The sequence below is a fragment of the Papio anubis genome, chromosome 5 (genome assembly GCF_008728515.1).
Source record: "Papio anubis isolate 15944 chromosome 5, Panubis1.0, whole genome shotgun sequence".
Classification (NCBI taxonomy): Eukaryota; Metazoa; Chordata; class Mammalia; order Primates; family Cercopithecidae; genus Papio; species Papio anubis.
In genome coordinates, this window is record NC_044980.1 from 109499716 (window position 1) to 109519727 (window position 20012).

Here is a 20012-nt window from a genome sequence, read left to right on the forward strand (position 1 = left end):
TCCCTGTACTGCTTCCTACTCCCCTTACCCTATTCTACTTTTCTTCATAGCACTTGTTGCCATCTGACCTTGTATATATTTACCTGTTTGTTTAATGCCTGTCTCCTACCACTTAGTGGTAAGCTTCATCAGGGCAGAAATGGACTCTTTCATTAGCCACCATAACCATAACCCCAGAAATTAGAATAGCACCTGGCACATCCTATATCTGCAGTCAATATTTGGTGAGTGAATGAGTGAATAACCACATCTTACCACATTTAATGTCAATCACATTAGGACCACTGAGGCACGTACTATAAACTAGGTAATATTTAAAGCAAATGAGCAGCTTTCTGTTAAAAAATACTCCCAAATGTAGAGGTTTTTTAAAATGTACTTTATTTGTCTAATGTTGCAGTAGACAACCTATGGTACTTTTTTTTTTTTAATCCACTTTGCTGGATGATACTACTTGCTGGTTATTTCAGATGATCACTTCCACAGACCACAAGGAAAAGGAGAGCTAGCTTTTTGTCATCACCTCCATCTAGACATCTATGATCTATATTAGTCAGCTGGAGCAGATAAAACAAAATACCACAGGCTCCATGGCTTAAACAACAGAAATTGATTTCCTCAAAATTCTGGAGACTGGAAGCCTAAGATCCAGGTTCTGGGCAATTTGTGTTCTGGTGAGGTCTCTCTTTCTCTTACTGACTTACAGTTCAACACCTTCTCACCGTATCCTCACATGGCTTCTCTTTGATGCATGAGAGCAGAGAGAGAGAGAGAGAGAGAGAGAGAGTTAGTTCTCTGGTGCTTCTTCTTAGAAAGGTACTAATTTCATAGAGTCAAGGCCCCACCCTATGACCTCATTTAAGCTTCCTTACTCCTAATACAGTCACACTGGAGATGAAGGTATCAACATATGAAATGTGAGTGAACACAAACATTGAGACCTTAACAGCCTCCCTTTCAGGCATAGCTGAGTCCCGTGGTATCCCAGGCCTGCTCTTGCCTGGGCTGGCTTATGTAAAGGAGGGGCCAGCAGGGCTGTTATCTTGAATCTCACATTCAGAAAAGTTCTCTAATGATCTATTTTGACCTTTTCTTCAAATAATGTTCACGCATACCAAATACATTAAAATGTTATATATAATGTATTTCTATGTATATGAAATATATAAAAATATGCATAACATATATACCCCAAAGCACTGCATTTTTATTTGACAAATTAAATATTAATATTTGCACAGGTGAAGCTTGTTTTAGCACTTCTTGTTTTTTTCATGGAATAGAAGGATGAAAGGTCTGGCTCTATCTCAATATCAGAGAGTCCTTACCTTCTAGATTTGGGTACAATGTCCACCAAGCTGACCATCCTTATTAATCTTATCATCCCAACATTGGCCCTTCCTCGCAGAAATTCTTTCCTATGTTTTACTGTCTATACATCTGTGTGCTTCTTGTCCCCTAACTGTGACTCCCACCCATCTCTTGCCTTCCAAACCTCCTTTTTATAGTCTTTTCTTCTCTGGGACTTCTCCAAAATGAACAAGGCCTCCCATATCCTCAGTGTCTTCACTGACTCATCTTTCTATCTCCTACTTCACCCCTACTATGGCAGGCAAAAGGATCCCAAGCACTTTGTGGCCATTTTTGGGTGACAAGGACTTTATTAATGTCAGGGTAGATGCAAAAACATGAAACCTGCTCTGCCACGATGGGGTTCACAGAGAAGCCCCTACAGGGGCGCAGAGACCTGGTTCTGTAAAATGAGGGACTCTGCTGAGACATTGGCTCTTGGGGAGGCAGCATATGTGTAAAAAAGCAAAGACTTGAGACCTAGAAAATCCAGGTGAGCCCAGGCAACCCTGAGCTTTTTTTTTTCTTTTGAGATTATGTATCTGAAATCTCCAAGCAGTAAGTGTTTGGAGTACAAAAAGGACCCTAGTAAATAAACATGGCAAGCATGCTCCTGAAGCTTTATGGGGGAATGTGTGATTTCCCCATCAATTGTCCCAGTGTCTTCTGCATTGGCGTAATTCAGGCCTGGGGTCAACTTTCCAAGGTGACTGTGAAAGAGCCCATAATTGAGGCTTACATTTCCTTGCAATCAAACTTGGGTGTGGGGATCAAAGTGCTTGTCACAAAGACACCTTGCAACTTTCTTTGATAATGAATTTGGGACAAAGACTCTATTTTAAAAAAATACACACCAAAAAAGTGGTGATAATGGAAAAGAGAAGATAAACTGAAAACATGCAAAGTTTTTAAAAAGACAAAAGTAGGACATTATCAAAGCAGCACCCTTCTGGGCTGAAATCTTCCCCAAACACTGAAACAATGGCCATGTGGATACTATTCTAAGAGCTTTGGAGTATTACCCCATTCAGTCTTTATAATAATGATTCTAATATGTAAGTCTTTTTATGATTTTCATTCAGCAGACAGGGCAAATGAGGCAACCAAATATTAAGAAGACTTGGCCAAAATTTTATAGGTGTGAAGTGGCCTAGGCAGAGTCAGCACCCGCGCACCTACTGCTCTGCACGGTCAGGCAAAGAGGGTACACATCTTCTACGCAGTTGGTTCCTTGTTTTAGCCCTTAGGGAAAATACACATAAGTCCAAAATGTCTTTGAGGCATGCGTTGTTTAAGGTTACTGTTAATTTAACAAAATATAGGTTGGTCCAAAATGTGTATAATGTTATAACGAATCTTTCTCTAACATAATTTCAGCAAATTGTTTACATTTAAATGTGTACTCATTCAAACAAAAAACAAATTATAGGAAAATCTTAATTACAAAAGAGATAAAGCAGAGGTTGGTAATTTGATTTGTGAAAAAGATTATTTACTTTTTTTTTTTTTTTTTGAGACGGAGTTTGGCTCTGTCGCCCGGGCTGGAGTGCAGTGGCCGGATCTCAGCTCACTGCAAGCTCCGCCCCCCGAGTTTACGGCATTCTCCTGCCTCAGCCTCCCGAGTAGCTGGGACTACAGGCGCCCGCCGCCTCGCCCGGCTAGTTAGGGATCAATGTTGAAGAAAGCTCTTGATTCAGGCTTAATGTCTAACCTGACTAAAATTATACTTACAACCTATGTCTGTTGCATGAAGAATGAATGCACCGGAGGTTCTGTGCTTCCAAGTGTGTGGTCAATTTCTTCTGGACAGTGTTGGGCATGGCTGTGTACACCAGTTGATTTTCCTCTTGAGCTGGTTCCAGAAAAAGTGAAATACAAAAATGTTTTCTCTTCTTAGAGTATGAGCTTCTAACAACAGCAGCAATAAAAATCAACGTTCTGCACTGGGATAACTGACTATTCACTTGGAAAATAGTAAACTTAATTCCTATCTCACACCACTTTTGGAAATAAATTTCAGATGGATTAAATATCTAAAAGTAAAAGAAAAACAAAAACAAAATATCAGGGTTAAAAATATGAGGGTTAAATGCGTATATGAGATAACACAATTATGATCTTGGGGGAGAGAAAGCCTTTTTACGATACTAAAAGCAAAACCTGTAAAGGGAAAAATTAGAAATTGTGACTATTTTCAAAATAAAAGCTTTCCAAGGCAGAATATGCCATAAATAAAGTAAAAAGACAGAAGGCAGATTAAGAGAAAATATTTGAAGCCTAATTTACAGACAAAGGATTAGCATATAGAATATATAAGGGAGTTATACAAATTTAATAAGAATGATAAACTATTTGATAGGAAAAATTGGCAAAAACACATAAAGGGGCAATACTTAGGAAGAAATGAAATTGGTCAATATATATTTCAGATGTTCAACTTCAACATCAATCAGGAGAATACACATTTGAGCAGGAACGTAATATTTTCTTGTACTCATCAGATTGGCAAAGATATTAAAGTTTGATAATACCAAGTGTTGAAAAATATATATTGATAATACCAAATGTTCAAGCAACCTCGTAAATTACTAGTGAGAAAATAGATTGGCATAGCCACCTTAGAGGATAATTGGACAGTATCTATTAAAATTGATAATGTACATATTCTGTGACCCAGCAAGTCATCTTTGAGAAACATTCACCTTTGTACACAAAAAGGCATGTATAAAGATTCTCATCGCAGAATTGTTGGTGACTGACAAAAAAAAGAAATAAATAATTATCAATAGGTGATAGTTATTTAAAATTGTTAAGAGACTGGGCAGAGATTAGTCAATGGTTACAAAGTTACTGTTAGATAGGAATAAGTTCTGTGTTCTATTGTATAGTAGAGACTAGAGTTAACAATAATAGATTGTATACTTCAAAGTACCTAGAAGATAGGCTTTTGAATGTTCTCATCACAAAGAAATGATAAATGTGTAAGGTGATAGATATGCTAATTACACTGATTTGATCTTTACACAATGTATACATGTAAGAAAATAGCACATTGTACCCCATAAATGTGTACAAATTATATGTCAATCATAAAAAATAAAATAGTTAATAGGATCTGGTAATTATATATTAGAATATTATGCAGCAGTTAAAAAATAACAACTACACATATACTGCTATGAAAATTCACCAAGATATATTTTACAAAAAACAAGTTAAAGAAGCCTATGTACCGGAGGATTTTTTAAAGTGCACAGAATAAAAATAACTTCATAAATCCATGGGTACATTTTATTTTCTGTTTTAGAAAAAAATCTGAATACATGCTTGTACTTAGAAATTGATTATGGAGGTCAGACAAAAACAATAAATAGGGAAAGGATTCCTTATTTAATAAATGGTGCTGGGAATACTGGCTAGCCATGTATAGAAAGCTGAAACTGGATCCCTTCCTTACACCTTAAACAAAAATTAATTGAAGATGGATTAAAGACTTAAATGTTAGACCTAAAACCATAAAAACCCAGGAAGAAAACCTAGGCAATACCATTCAGGACATAGGCATGGGCAAGGACTTCATGACTAAAACACCAAAAGCAAGGGCAACAAAAGCCAAAATTGACAAATGGCATCTAATTAAACTAAAGAGCTTTTGCACAGCAAAAGAAACTACCATCAGAGTGAACAGGCAACCCACAGAATGGGAGAAAATTTTTACAATCTACCCATCTGACAAAGGGCTAATATCCAGAATCTACAAAGAACTTAAACAAATTTACAAGAAAAAAATCAACCCCATCAAAAAGTGGGCAAAGGATATGAACAGACACTTCTCAAAAGAAGACATTTATGCAGCCAACAGACACATGAAAAAATGCTCATCATCACTGGCCATCAGAGAAATGCAAATCAAAACTACAATGAGATACCATCTCACACCAGTTAGAATGGTGATCATTAAAAAGTCAGGAAACAACAGGTGCTGGAGAGGATATGGAGAAATAGGAATTATTTTACACTGTTGGTGGGACTATAAACTGTTCAACCATTGTGGAAGACAATGTGGCGATTCCTCAAGGATCTAGAGCCAGAAATACCATTTGACCCAGCCATCCCATCACTGGGTATATACCCAAAGGGTTATAAATCGTGCTGCTATAAAGACACATGCACAAGTATGTTTATTGCAGCACTATTCACAATAGCAAAGACTTGGAACCAACCCAAATGTCCATTAATGATAGACTGGATTAAGAAAATGCGGCACATATACACCATGAAATACTATGCAGCCATAAAAACGGATGAGTTCATGTCCTTTGTAGGGACATGGATGAACCTGGAAACCATCATTCTGAGCAAACTATCACAAGTACAGAAAACCAAACACCGCATGTTCTCACTCATAGGTGGGAATTGAACAATGAGAACACTTGGACACAGGGTAGGGAACATCACACACCGGGGCCTGTTGTGGGGTCAGGGGAAGGGGGAGGGATAGCATTAGGAGATATACCTAATGTAAATGTCGAGTTAACGAGTGCAGTACACCAACATGGCACACGTATACATATGTAACACACCTACATGTTGTGCACATGTACCCTAGAACTTGAAGTATAATAAAAAGATAAATAAATAAATAATAAAAAACTTGATTATAGAGGTCAGAAATGGGGAACAAGCATCTAGGTACATGGGGGTATTGCTATGGACTGAACATGTGTGTACCCCCAAAATTCATATGTTGAATTCCTAACCCCCAGTATGGCTGCATTTGGAATAGGAAGTAATTAGGGTTAGATGAGGTCAGAAGGGGCAGGATGGGGTCCTGAATTGATGGGATTATTGTCCTTATAAGAAGAGACACAGCTAGGCACAGTGGCTCATGCCTGTAATCCCAGCATTTTGGGAGGCCAACGCAGGCAGATCACCTGAGGTCAGGAGTTTGAAACCCGCCTGGCCAACATGGCAAAACCCTGTCTCTACTAACAATACAAAAATTAGCCAGGTGTGGTGGTGGGCGCCTGTAGTCCCAGTTACTCTGGAAGCTGAGGCAGGAGAATCACTTGAACCCAGGAGATGGAGGTTGCAGTGAACTGACCTCGTGCCATTGCACTCTAGCCTAGGTGACAGAGTGAGACTCCATCTCAAAAAAAAAAAAAAGAAGAGACACCAGAGAACTCTCTCTCCTCTTCCTCAATCTCTTTCTTTTTCTCTTTCTCTTCTTGCACAGCAGGGAGGAAAGTCCATGTGAAGATACAGTGAGAAGGCAAGAAGGCATCCATCTGCAAGCCAGGAAAAGAGCCCTCACCAGAAACCAAATGCTGTGAGAACTTGATCTTGGACTTTCCAGCCTCCAGAACTGTGAGAAAATTAATGTCTGTTGTCTAAGCCACACAGTCTGTAGTATACTGTTATGGGAGCCTGAGCAGATTATGACAGATGTCAAAGAGGACTTCAGCCTTAGCTGACATGTTAGCTGTAATCTTTTTATGTTTTAGAATGAGAATGTATTTATGTATTACTCATGCAATTAAAACATTAACTTTTTAAAGTCAACTTTCTCTTTCCTCTTCCCCCATAACTGCCCTTTTCTGCTTTATCTTCCTTTGAACAATATTAATCAAGGCCTGTGGCAGATATATACATTCTGAGCCTTCCAGCAAAATTTTTCAAAAAGACCTCTCTTCAGGTCAGAGTCCCTGAAAATAAATCTTCTCACCACAGAACTCAGGGGTGTGTTTATTTATTTTTGTTTAATAAAATATTTATTGAACTTTTAATAAAGTTCAATTAACTTTATTTATTATAAAACAATATTATACTAACACTGTCAGAAATTTAAAGACAAGACAATTTTCCTCATTACCCCTCCACTGGAAACACAGACCTGATTTCCATTTTTAGGTATTACTTTCTAGGCTATCTATATGCTTACCTTTCTTTTGGTAGTCATCAAATAGTTTATATAATTTTGTACATAACTTTTTTTCACTTACCATAAAACCTTTATAATTGCCATTTTAATGGTTACTCAACATTTTATTCAGTTTTAATTGACTTATCTATTCCCTGGTGGTCAACATCTAGGCCATTTCCAACTTGTTATTATAGATAACATTGAATAAACATTTTCACATACATGAATTTTAAAATTTGGGTTATTTCCCTAAAATAAGTTCTCAGGGGTATTACTAAACCGCATGATACAAGCAGATTTTATGACTATTGATCAGAATCACTCAATAGAGTTCCAAAGCCTCGTGCCAATGGATGATGCCACCAGCAATGTGCAAATATACTCCATTTTCAGCATTGGTAATACAATGTCAAAGTTTTTGCCCATGTAAAAACTTCAGAGGGGGATTCCTCAGATCATCTAAGACTACTTGGTAAGCTGATTGAAAACCACAGAGATACGTAAAAGGACATGGATTATCTTTTCCAGCTGAGGATCCATCTCCTTTCTCTAGGAACAGCACCTTGAGGCTTCTGCTCTCTCAATCCATATGGTCTGACAGGACCCCAGCCCCACCCTCAGATTTAAGAATTCAGCATATGACCCAGCTTGGTCACGGATCTCTTTCTCCTTCTCTCGTCCTTAATTTCTCTCTATCACACACACACACACATAGACACACACACACAGACACACACACACACGCACACACACACACGGGGTGAAGGGTGGATCCAACAACAACCAAAGCAGAGCCAAGAGGAAAGAGTAAGTCCTAGTGACAGTGTTCGAGTCCCTCGATCCAGCTGGCAATGATACCAGTCTACCCCGGGATTCAGGACCACTATATAGAGTTGAGCCAACTGTGAACTGCAAAGCATTCCCAGCCAAAGGGGTAAACGGGTGCTGAAATCTGTTGTGTGCATCTGGGAGTAAGGGTGTGTCTATTCAGAGAAAGATACTTGTGTATTTTTTTTGTTTCATTTTGCTTTGTTTTGTTTTTTACTAAAAGTCCCCATTGCTTGCCAAGCCAAATGCTCACTCAGGATCCCCTTTTTTCTATTCTCAGAAGGTGCTATGCAGGCTGCCAATAGCTTTGCAGTTATGTGAACCAATAAATCTCCCCTCTTAACTGAAGTCAGTTTGCGGTCTCTTTCTGTCACTTAGAACTGAATGAATCCTGATTAATACATCAAAGTAAGGGATTTTAAAACTGGGAGAGATCTTAAAAATTCCTGAGTACCTAGTGGATACTCTACAGATGAAGAGACTGAGGAGTTTAGCAACATGCCCAAAATGATCATACCTCTATGTGAGCAGCAGGATAGCACTAAGAGACTGGTTCCCAAGTTAGCTTTCTTTGTAACAGAATATACTGCCCTTCTATTTACTACCCCTAATATCATTTTATAAGTTTGGGTTTGAGAATCGAACACTGCAAAGACGGTTTATCTCCTCTCAGCTACTCTGGCTACAATGCTGCTGTATTGGCCTCTTGGGTATAACTTTGTGACTCAACTACCAGTGTTTCTTAATGACATAAAGATTTGAAAGATATGAAAAACAAAACATAAGATGTGATTTGGTAAAATTATTGCTGTGTATAAGAAGTCAACTCAGAAATTGCCAAAACACTAGTATTAATTTGTGAGAATACTATGATTAAGGAAATTAAACACTTGTACCCTTTGGCCTAACGTTTAAAGAAATAATTTTTAGATATATTTATACCTATCCTTTAGCTGTTATTAAATACTGTTTAATTTGTGTGTGGTTGTTTCCCAGGCCTAAGCAGAAAATTCATCACAGGACTTAGCAGACTCACAGCTAAGTTCTCCAGAGGGGTAGGCCCGGGCCAAGGACCAATGAAATTCTAAAAGGCCTTAGTGTGTCTTCTGACCATGCCCCATTTGGTTCATCACTCCCACTTGTTTCTGATGTTCCTGAATTTTATTTATCCTGGAGAATCTGTCTTCTGCTTCATATGCCTGCTTAAGCTGAAAAAGCAGGGAGCTTTCAGCTTTTTGATAAATATAATGAAAGACTGCCCAATTTATCTGGGATTCTGTCAAAGCCTGTTGTAGTCTCTTCCCAGACAGAAGGGAGTAATTTTCTTCCACCAGACAGCCTTCTCTCAACCCAAATTTGCCCTGCGACAATATCGAATCTGATTATCTGCTAAATTCTATAGATATCTTCTTGTTTTGAGGCCTAGAGTTTTTGACAGTGAACTTTGAACAAATTACTTTTCAAGGAGTAGGTCCTTGGCCTTCTGCTCATTGTGAAACCCATCTCAACAGAGCTCTCAAACTAGCTCCTCCTCTTATCTCATTTTGCCAGTGAAATGGTATTCAGAGAAAGGCATGGAGTGGGTATTATCAACCCAGAGTTGCCCCTCCTCTCACTAGGAGCTGGACCCTGCCTCTGAGCTTGGATTTTATCTCCTTCTGTGTCTCAGGAAACTTCCACGATCTATGCACCTTTGTATCATGTTTTAATCATGCTCAAGTCTCACTTACCTAAAAAAAAAATTCTTAATCTAAAATTTCCCTTCAGATATGGCCCTACCTTATTTTCTCCCCTTCATCCCATATTCATTAAAGATTTGTCTGCATGCACCATCTCTACTTCCTGATTTACACCATTCCATATAGGCACCCTTTTTAAATATCTTTCCATAAAAACAGCTTTAGCTAAGGGCATTAGCCAAAGACACCTAAATGACCCAAACACAGTGGATCCTCCCTGAGCACTTGTTAATAATTTCCCTGCTGACTCCTTCTCTTCCATCTGGTCTCCAAACATTTGGGATCTGTACTGGGCCCCCTTTGCCTTTCTTTACTTTCTTATTCATTTCCATGATTTTAAAGACTATCCATATGTGATGACTCCTGAATATGCATCCTCAGTCCATAACTCTCCTCTGAGAATCAGCTCCATATGCTCAATTGCCTGTTTGACACCTCCATTTAGATGCCACATGGACATCATCACCCAAACAGGACTTTGCTTTTCTTCCCAAAAACCTGATCCCTGCTTAGACTTCTCCATCTCTGTTTCTAGACTAGAAGCTCAGGGACATGACTTGATTCCTCTTTACCCCTCATAATTAATCTATCATCAAATCCTGTCTGTACTGTTTCCAAAATACGTCACATCACTCTCTTCTTTTCTGTTCCAGTGCTACCAGCCCTGTTGAAGTCACTGTAGTTTCTCAATTGCTTTGCTACAACTAACTTGTTTCTTGAGTCTAATCTTGCTTCTGTCTAACCCATTATTCATACTTCATCCAGAATAAAAATACAGATTTCTTTATCGTACTCTGTTGCATAAAACCATTTAGTTATTTGCCACTGAACTTAAATACTTTCCATGATCTACAAGGCTTGGATAATCCTCTAGCATGTAAGCTTCCTGAGGACAGTTATCACTACTGCCTTGTTCTCTATTTTATACATAGTGCTTAACGTCATATTTAACACATGGAAAGCATTTGATAGATATTTTTGAAAACAAAAAGGAATAATAAGCACTCACCATACTGTATGTGTAGTTTTTAAAAATGTTTTTCTAAACTAGTATGTGAGCGCTGTGGAAAGGGAAACCATGAGTTTTCTTCTCTAACCCTTTATACCTAATAGTTAGCAAAAGGGTTTGTAATAATTATAAAATAATTAGAAATGATGGACGGGCTGTACATGGCAATATAGTTGTATCCAAAAATGTAGTGCAGAGTATAAGAGGTATGAAAGAAATTAGATACTGAACACAAAAATATCTAACACACAAAATATAATATCTAACACAAAAAAATAAAAAATACACGCATGCAGACAGCAGTATACATTTTGCAAAAGCACAAACACAAAGATATACATTACACACATCAGATTGGCTGCTTACAAAAGGAAGTGGATGGGCTTGGGAAATAAGATAAAATAGAAAAATAACTGAAGTAAGTGAGGGAAAATATTTGTTAAAGGAATGATGAATGGATTCTGCAGCTGGAATGAAACTCCAAGGTGAGTAAGCATGAATCTTTAAGGGACAGCAAAACAGAGAACTGACTTCATTTATAAAAATCCTTTTGTTACTTGGGGATTTCCTCCAAGGTTTTGAGAATACAGATGAAAACGAGGTTGCAATGGCCTGGTCAAGTTGTAATATTCTCAGAAAAGTGACTTCCAGATCTGACTTTGCTGGTCTCTAGGAAAGCTGCAGGCATGCCACCACATTCTTAGAGTTTATTTTTAAATCAATTTAATTAGGACAAGTAAATATATGTCATGTGGCACTCATAATAGAAAAATGGATTATCACATTATATTAATGTGGCTAGGCATTCAAAGTGTGGGACAGTTGTCTTACAATCAAAACCTCAGGCTCTGTACAACATAATTTAAGATTTTTCCGAGGTCATCATATGACATATTTGTGGCTCAGCCTGAGTATACAGTCTGCACTTTTCTGTTTGAGAACCACAGGCTCCAGCACTTAAAGCACCAGAGGAGCCAAAGCAAAATTTAAACATATAAATAGATGTTAATGAACAAAGAAAAAGTAAGAGGGCAAAATTGCAATAAATCTCATTATAAATAAATACCAGTATTTTATCAAGGAAGGCCAACCTCACTATCACACTATCATGGGCACATACGTGACACACACAAACACACACACACTCTTTGTTGTATAGCTTAAATTAGACAAATGTAATTCTCAAAACATCGTGCAACTGCAACTTTTCTTATGAGGTTTACTACTTGGTAAATGCAGCTGTGTTGCATAATTGATCATGAAATATTTATAAATTTAGGGGTTTTGATTTCCAAACCTCATCAATGAGTCTCACATATCAATTTAATTGCAATCATAAACTTGGCTTCAGCATCTGGATTACCACATCCTATGTTTCTTGATCATCTTAACTATCTTCATTTCCAAACAGAGAAAGTATTAACTGGGGATCAGACTCCATTTATAAAATATAACCAACATATTCTGTAGTGAGGAATATAACCTGGAGTGTTTTTACTTAGTTGTGGTATCGAATTTGTCACAGGTGGTTTATCTAAATAATAATAACTAGCATTTCTTGAACACTGTTATGTGCTGGATTTGGTTAATCAGAATGGTTGATACAAGTGGTTCTCAAATTTGAGTGTACCTCAGAATTCTCAGGAGGGCTTTGTTAAAAGACAGACTGCAGGTCCCATCTTCAGACTTTCTGAGTTAGCAGGTGCTATGGTTTGGACATGATTTGTTGGCTCCATGAAGTCTCATGTTGAAATTTGGTCCCCACTGTTGGAGGTGGGGCCTGGGGGAGGTTTATGGGTCATGGGTGTGAATCCTTTACGAATAGCTTGGTGTCATTCTTGAGCGAGTGAGTTCTCACTATGTTCCCATAAGAACTGGTTCTTGTAAAGAGCCTGTCACCTCCTCCTTTCTCTCTTGATTCCTGCTCTTGCTGTATGGTCGGCTCCTCCTGCCTTTCACCCTAAGTAGAAGCAGCCTGAGGCCCTCACCAGAAGCAGATGCTGGTACTATGCTTTTTGTACAGTCTGAAGAACCATGAGCCAAATAAACCTGTTTTCTTTATAAATTACCCAGCCTCAGGTATTCCTTTATAGCAACACAAATGGACTAAGACAACAGGTCAGGGTTCGAGCTTGAGAATTTACATTTCTAACCAGTTCCCAGGTCATGATGATGTTGCTGACCCAGGGACCACACATTGAGAATCATTGGTTTCTGCTATGCTGCAGTAAGAACTAAACTCCAAAGTCTCTTGCTTTTGCTAAGTCCTATGTGGGTGGCAGCCCTCCCTCATGTTATGGCTATACCATGTGCATACACAGCTTCCTTGGTAGCTACAACCCAGGAAGAGAGGGATGGAAGAAGCACAGAATCTCCTTGACCCACCTGGGACGTGGGTCCCTTGACTCCCCATCCATTAACTAAAACTCATCCCAGGAGCCTCTGGAGATCCCAGGGATATTCTTTCTGCCACTTGGGTGCTTTACATTTACAGTCCTTTCTTTTCACCACAAAGCTGAAAGGCAGGTGTGCGTACACCGGATTCAGAGATAGAAAATTTGAGCCTCAGGGTAATTAACTACCTTCATAGATTACACAGCTACCAGGTAAGGGGTGGTGGAACCGGGATTTAAATCCATGGCTGTCTAACCACAGAGATGGTGTGATGTCCTCTTCAGACCACTACTCCAAACGTGCTGAAGTGGCTAATTCCACTCCAGGTTGGCATGGAGTACACTGCCTAGGAAACCCATCTGACATCAATAGAAAAGATCTGCAGTTGAGGGCTTGTAGCAGGCTCCTGCCTCAACTTTCTTTTCCTTATTTTCCCCTCCAAGACAGAGTCTCTCTCTGTCACCCAGGCTGCCAGGCTGGAGTGGCCCAACCTCGGTTCACTGCAGCCTCTGTCTCCTGGGTTCAAGTGATTCTCCTGCCTCAGCATCCTAAGTAGCTGGGATTACAGACACGCGCCAACATGCCTGGCTAATATTTTTGTGTTTTTAATAGATACGGGGTTTCACCATGTTGACCAGGCTGGTCTTGAACTCCTGACCTCAGGAGATCCGCCCACCTGGGCCTCCCAAAGTGCTGGGATTACAGGTGAACTGCCGCGCCTGGGTTTTCTTTCTATATAGAGTCTGCAACCTGAGAGTCTTTCAAAGTAGAATGAAATAATCTGTATATTTTCATAGTGTCTTATACTCATGTGATGGCTAGATATTTTGAGGAAAGAAATCCTGAAGGGAGATAAAAAAGATATTTAGAGAATAAAACACTAGATGATGGCAGAAGAAAGGTCATCACAAGTCATGATAGATGGAGTTCTTATTTGGAAACATTGAGGAGAAGTTGAGACTGCCTAGCTCTTAGTCTAATTGGCGATTTTGAGAAGCTTCCAGCCATGTACCTCTTTTCCCTGTTTCTCTATCTACAGCTTGATCCCATCACAAATAATATCTATTTTACGTTTTAAATACAAATTTCAATTGAGTGACTTGGAACACAGTGATACCTACATAACATTTGTGGAAGAGTTTGAACACAATGTTGACATAGTGCTGAGAAAAAAAAATCAAAAAAGTAAGTTGAAGGGTGCTGTTGGGTGTCTCCCACAATGCTAGGGTTTTCCATGCTTCCCAGCCCTTTACGAATATATCCCTACTGCACCCCCCATCCCCTCACCCCTACCCATCTTGCTTGGACAGCTCCTACTTCCTGCTTCCTCCAAAAAAATTTGATCATTCACTGTGCTTCCCACCACTCCTGGAGCAGGCATACTGTCCAGTTGATCTAATATAATATCACATCATATTAGTATAGTGGCTGTTTCATTTGTGAGATTCTTAAAAGCAATGCCTGTGCCTTTTACTCCGGAATCCTTATTTCTGAGCACATTGCCTACAGCATGGAATAATGAATGAATGAAGCAGATTGTTTAATTGGATTCACTAGGATTCGTTTGAGGTGGCCAGACAGTCACATGGTTCACAGCTGAAGAAAGTTACAGACAGTTTATCTTTTTATTTCTTTGAAGGTCATTAAAGAAAATGATTATTTTCCAAGTGCAGAGAACCTCTGAATGTAGTTAAATAAATACACTGTTACACTGGAAACAGAAATGTCAACTCAGATCCGCTTTACTAATTGGGCTTATAATTCGTTTAAGGTCGATTTCTGGTACCAATTACATTCAGTTTTTAAATTTCCTTTTCTCTCTTCCTTTTTCATGTGGGATCCACCTTTTGGTTTACATATCAAGAGTTTAAATATTGACCTTAATTTTTCTGGGAGTTGATATATATATTTTTTTACAGCTTTGATCACAACTAGATTAACTTCTTCAGTCACGTAATTCAGGGAAATTTGTCAAGGTATGCAATCCATGTATGGATACTGAACTACTGGTAATTATCCTGTGGGTAGGATCTTTCACTTGAGGATGTTGTCGGAACAGTAACATTGCTCAGAACAATTCTGAACTTACATACAGAGGACATTTTCATATGGATCTAATAAAAAACCTTCTTAAAATATTGTATTTTCATTATTATCAATCTAGACCATTGCTCCATCACAGAAATAGGTCAAATTCCACAATCCCACCACTGCTGCTACTACTACTACTACTATTACTACCACCACTGCGACTACGCACTACCTCTCTTACTCCACTGTGACTACTATACCTATACACACACTCACACATACATGCACACACTCAATTCCACAGGCACCCAAATTATGTTGCGGTGGGAGCTGGTTTTAATAAGTATTAATTTATGTATGTTTTCAGTCATTCATTCAACAAAGATCCACTGAGTGTCTACTCTCTCCAGGTAACTTTTACCTATGAGAGATGAACAAAGCAAAGTCTCCATCCTCATGAAGTGTACATCCTGTTGCAAACAATAGACAAGCAAACAAACAGATGAGAAAGCAATGCAATTTCCAGTAGTGGGAAATGCTATGAAGAAAAATAAAGCAGAGTGCTGGAGTCAGAAGTAACCTGGCGGAGACTGGGGAAGGCAGGTTATTTTTAAGTTTCCTATTGCTGCCATAAGAAATTACCATATATTTGATGGCTTAAAACAATGCAAATTTATTATCCTACTGTTCTGGAGGTCAAAAGTTCAAAATGGGTCTCACTGGGCTAAAATAAAAATGTCAGCAAGACTGCATTCTTTCTGGGGGCTCTAGGGGAAAAACTGTTTCCCTGCTTTTTTCAGCTTCTAGAAGTCACCTGCATTCTCTGGCTCAGTGCCCTTTCTCTATCTTCAGAATCAGCAGCCCAGCATCTTCAAATCTCTCACTTACTCTCACCCTCTCATGAGGACCCTTATGATTATGTTAGGCCTATCCCAATTATACAGGATAATCTTCCCATCTCAATATTCTTAATCATACCTGCAAAGCCTCTTTTGCCATGTAAGGTAACATATTCACAAGTTTCAGGGATTAGGATGTGGGCATCTATCAGGGCTGTTATTCTCCTTCCTACGGGGTGATCAGGGAAGGTCTCTCTGAGGGTTTCACCTTACAGCAGAGACCTACATGACCTGAGTGAGCCACTGGAGGACCTGGTGGGAGGCTTTTCCAGAAAAGAGCAAGTGTAGAAGCCCTTTGGCATATACGAAGTGCCAAGCAGAGAAAAGGCCCATGCAGCTGGTACAGAGTGGGGAAAGGGGATGGGAAAGGGGAGGGTCTGAGATCCTAGAGGAAAGCTGGTGCTGCAGATGTGGGCTTTGCAGGTCTTCCTAAAACGCAATTGGGGATTTCATTCTGAGTGGGATAGAAAGCTTACTGGCAGATTCTTAGAGCGGACAGGCATGATCTCATATATTTATAGAACTCAATGAACTTGTAGAAATTCCTTTCTTAGCAAAGGTTTTAGGAGCATATTGAACTGCTTCCCGGGCTCTTTGGTGAGTCACTCAGTGAAGAGGGCGATGTGTCCTAAACCAGAGAGGAAGAGTGAGATGTCATGAGAGTTCTCTGCCCTTCCTCCTCTCCCTCCGCTGAGGGGCTGAAATCCTGTGTTGACAGGTCTGGCTGGGTGTTAAGAATGTCAGGTGGGAAGTAGAGTGGAAAGTGATAGCTTCTTAATAGATACTTTAGTAGAGGAGCTGAGATGATCTTGGCTCTTTTTCTTTATTTTTATATTTTCCAACATGAGCAAAGAACAAAAAGATATCTAAGTGTTGGGAATATAAGCTCTCTGGCAGAGACCTGAGAAAGCATGTAGTCCATAAAATAGCTTGTTATATAGAATTAACCTAATTAAAAATCACTGTCATCCCATTCTACCCCCCAAGATGTTAAGGTAAGTTAACTATCCAGAAATATCTTTATAATATTTTTGTAGTGGCATACTTGGTAATGTAATTTTACATGCAAGCTAAATTGGTCTGGCATGATTTTCCTGTCATACAACCATATTGGTTGTTATTTTATCATCACTACTTATATTCTGCAAGGATTTTTGTATTAAGTATTTTCATGATCTTGGCTGGCATTAAAATTAAACTGATGAATTTAATGTGATAAGCATATTTTTTTTCTCTTTAATTATAAAGGATTTTAGGAAAACGGTATGTTTGTAGTGATCTTTAACTAAATGGAAAACTAAATGTTTGTATGAACATAACATAGCTCCCTACCTCTGGAGATCATACAATAATTATTTTAAAATCAAGATACTAGCCCGGGCGCGGTGGCTCTAGCCTGTAATGCCAGCACTTTGGGAGGCCGAGACGGGCGGATCACGAGGTCAGGAGATTGAGACCATCCTGGCTAACACGGTGAAACCCCGTCTCTACTAAAAAATACAAAAAACTAGCCGGGCGCGGTGGCGGGCACCTGTAATCCCAGCTACTCGGGAGGCTGAGGCAGGAGAATGGCGTGAACCCGGGAGGCGGAGCTTGCAGTGAGCTGAGATCACACCACTGCACTCCAGTCTGGGCGACAGAGCGAGCCACTGTCTCAAAAATAAATAAATAAATAAAAATAAAAAAATAAAATCAAGATACTTTCTATTTTCTTTTTTTTTTTTTTTTGAGACGGAGTCTTGCTCAGTCTCCCAGGCTGCAGTGCCGTGGCCGGATCTTGGCTCACTGCAAGCCTCGGCCTCCCGGTTCACTTATTCTCCTGACTCAGCCTCCCAAGCAGCTTATACCACAGGCTACCGCCAATCGGTGCCCTCGCTAATTTTTTTGCATTTTTTAGTAGAGACGGAGTTTCACCAAGTAGCCAGGATGGTCTCCCCATCAGCTTCGACCTCGATCCGCTTCCACCTCGCCTCCCAAAGTGCTGGGATTACAGGCGCGAGCCATTGCTACCGGGCATCACTTTTCTTTTAGCCTTTTAAGTATGAAGTCAGCAGCTTAGGACCAAAGACAATAAAATTCACAGTTTTGCAGCTGCTATTCTTGTTTATAGGATCTGGGGCTGTAGCTAAACCTACAGTTTTGTTTGGAGAAGAAAGAGCCCTCCCTGGGAATGTGCGAAAGACATCCTGACAAGAGCGTCACGGATTAAATTCTGTGTTCACAGCAAGACTTCATAAAGACAGAGCATCAATCAAAAATTTAGGGGAGCAAGGAGAGATGATTGCATTTATCTTGGCAAGGTCCATGTTATTACAGCACAAGACTATAGCCCAGTGTGGACCATAACCATGCCTTCTGAAATAGCCCAAGTCAAGGAAAAGCATAACTGCCATAATTGTAAATAAGTGGCCCAGAGAAGTCTGCATTATATCATAGGGGTTTTACATACAATTATAACATCAAACAGATTGTTAAAAATCAATTGAAATTAATAAAAAAAATGACTAGACAAATAAAGCCGTCTCTCTGTGACCTTTCCCTCGAATTCTGCCGTGGACATGGTGTGGTAAATTGTACACAAAGCAGGCTCCCGGCAATTAAGAAGCCATTTATGCCTTATAAAGGCTTGAGCATTGGGTTTTAATTAAGAATTTCAATTATCGTAAAGCAAATCATTTTTCTTCCTTGGATAAAAGGGATTGAAAAGAAGACACTCTTAAAAAGTTTTGACAGTAAAGATTGCGTTAGGGGAACTAGAGAAAGTTAAGAAGAAAAAAATAGGAAAGAAAAGAGGTGAGAAATAGAGGATAAAATAGAAGAAAGCCATCAATGTACTGAATAGGAAGAAACAGAAGCAGCCAGCTTATCTTGGAAAGGCAAAAAGGGAGAGTGTTTTTTCCACATGTTAATATTTAGAACATGGCTAATATTTGGCTGTTCTTATTAGCTGAAATAAGCTGAATGCCAAATCTAGATGGAAAGTGAAAAATGTAATCCATTATCCAGATGTTTCCAAATATCTGGGTTTTTGGCATCAAATAGTTAAAACATCTCAGTGATTAACTGAATTTGTTGTTTTGTGTTTACACATGTTGACATTAGAAAGCCAAACATTGTCTGGTGCCTGTCCATACAAAATATGTGTCCAACTCTGAACCTGTTTAACATATAGTTACACTTTAGGGCAGCCTCTTCAAGCATGTATTTGCTTTAAGCTCTGGTGCAGTGCTGTGCCACCACTATCTCTGTGTATTAGAAAGAGACTTAATGTTAGGCACGTTGTCATCACCCTGAAACGAGGTGACAGTGTTTTGAAAGATACTGCAAAATACTTGGAGAGGATAAGAATGCCTCTCTTTCAACAGCTTGATGCTCATTGGTGCTCAAGTATTTTAAAAATCATTTTAATTTGGAAAAGATTGAAGAATATATTCTGAAACTAGTGGAAAAAACAACAACAACAACAACACCACACTAAAACAGGGGTCTTCAAGTGCTTTCCGTAAAAAGCCAGATAGAAAATGTTTTGGGCTTTATGGGCCATCTCATCTTTGACACTACCTCTCAACTCTGCCACTATCCCATGAAAGCAGCCACAGACAATACATACATGAATGAGCATAGCTCTGTGCCAATAAAACTTTACTTATGGACAATAAAATTTGCATTTCATAGAACTTTCATGCATCACAAGATAGTCTTCTTTAGATTTTTGTCCAACCATTTAAAATATAAAAATGACTCTTAGCTCTTGTACTATGCAGAAACAGGCAGTAGGCAGCATTTGGCCTGTGTGCCACAGTTTGCCAACCTCTACCCTAAAACATGAGAGATTTAGA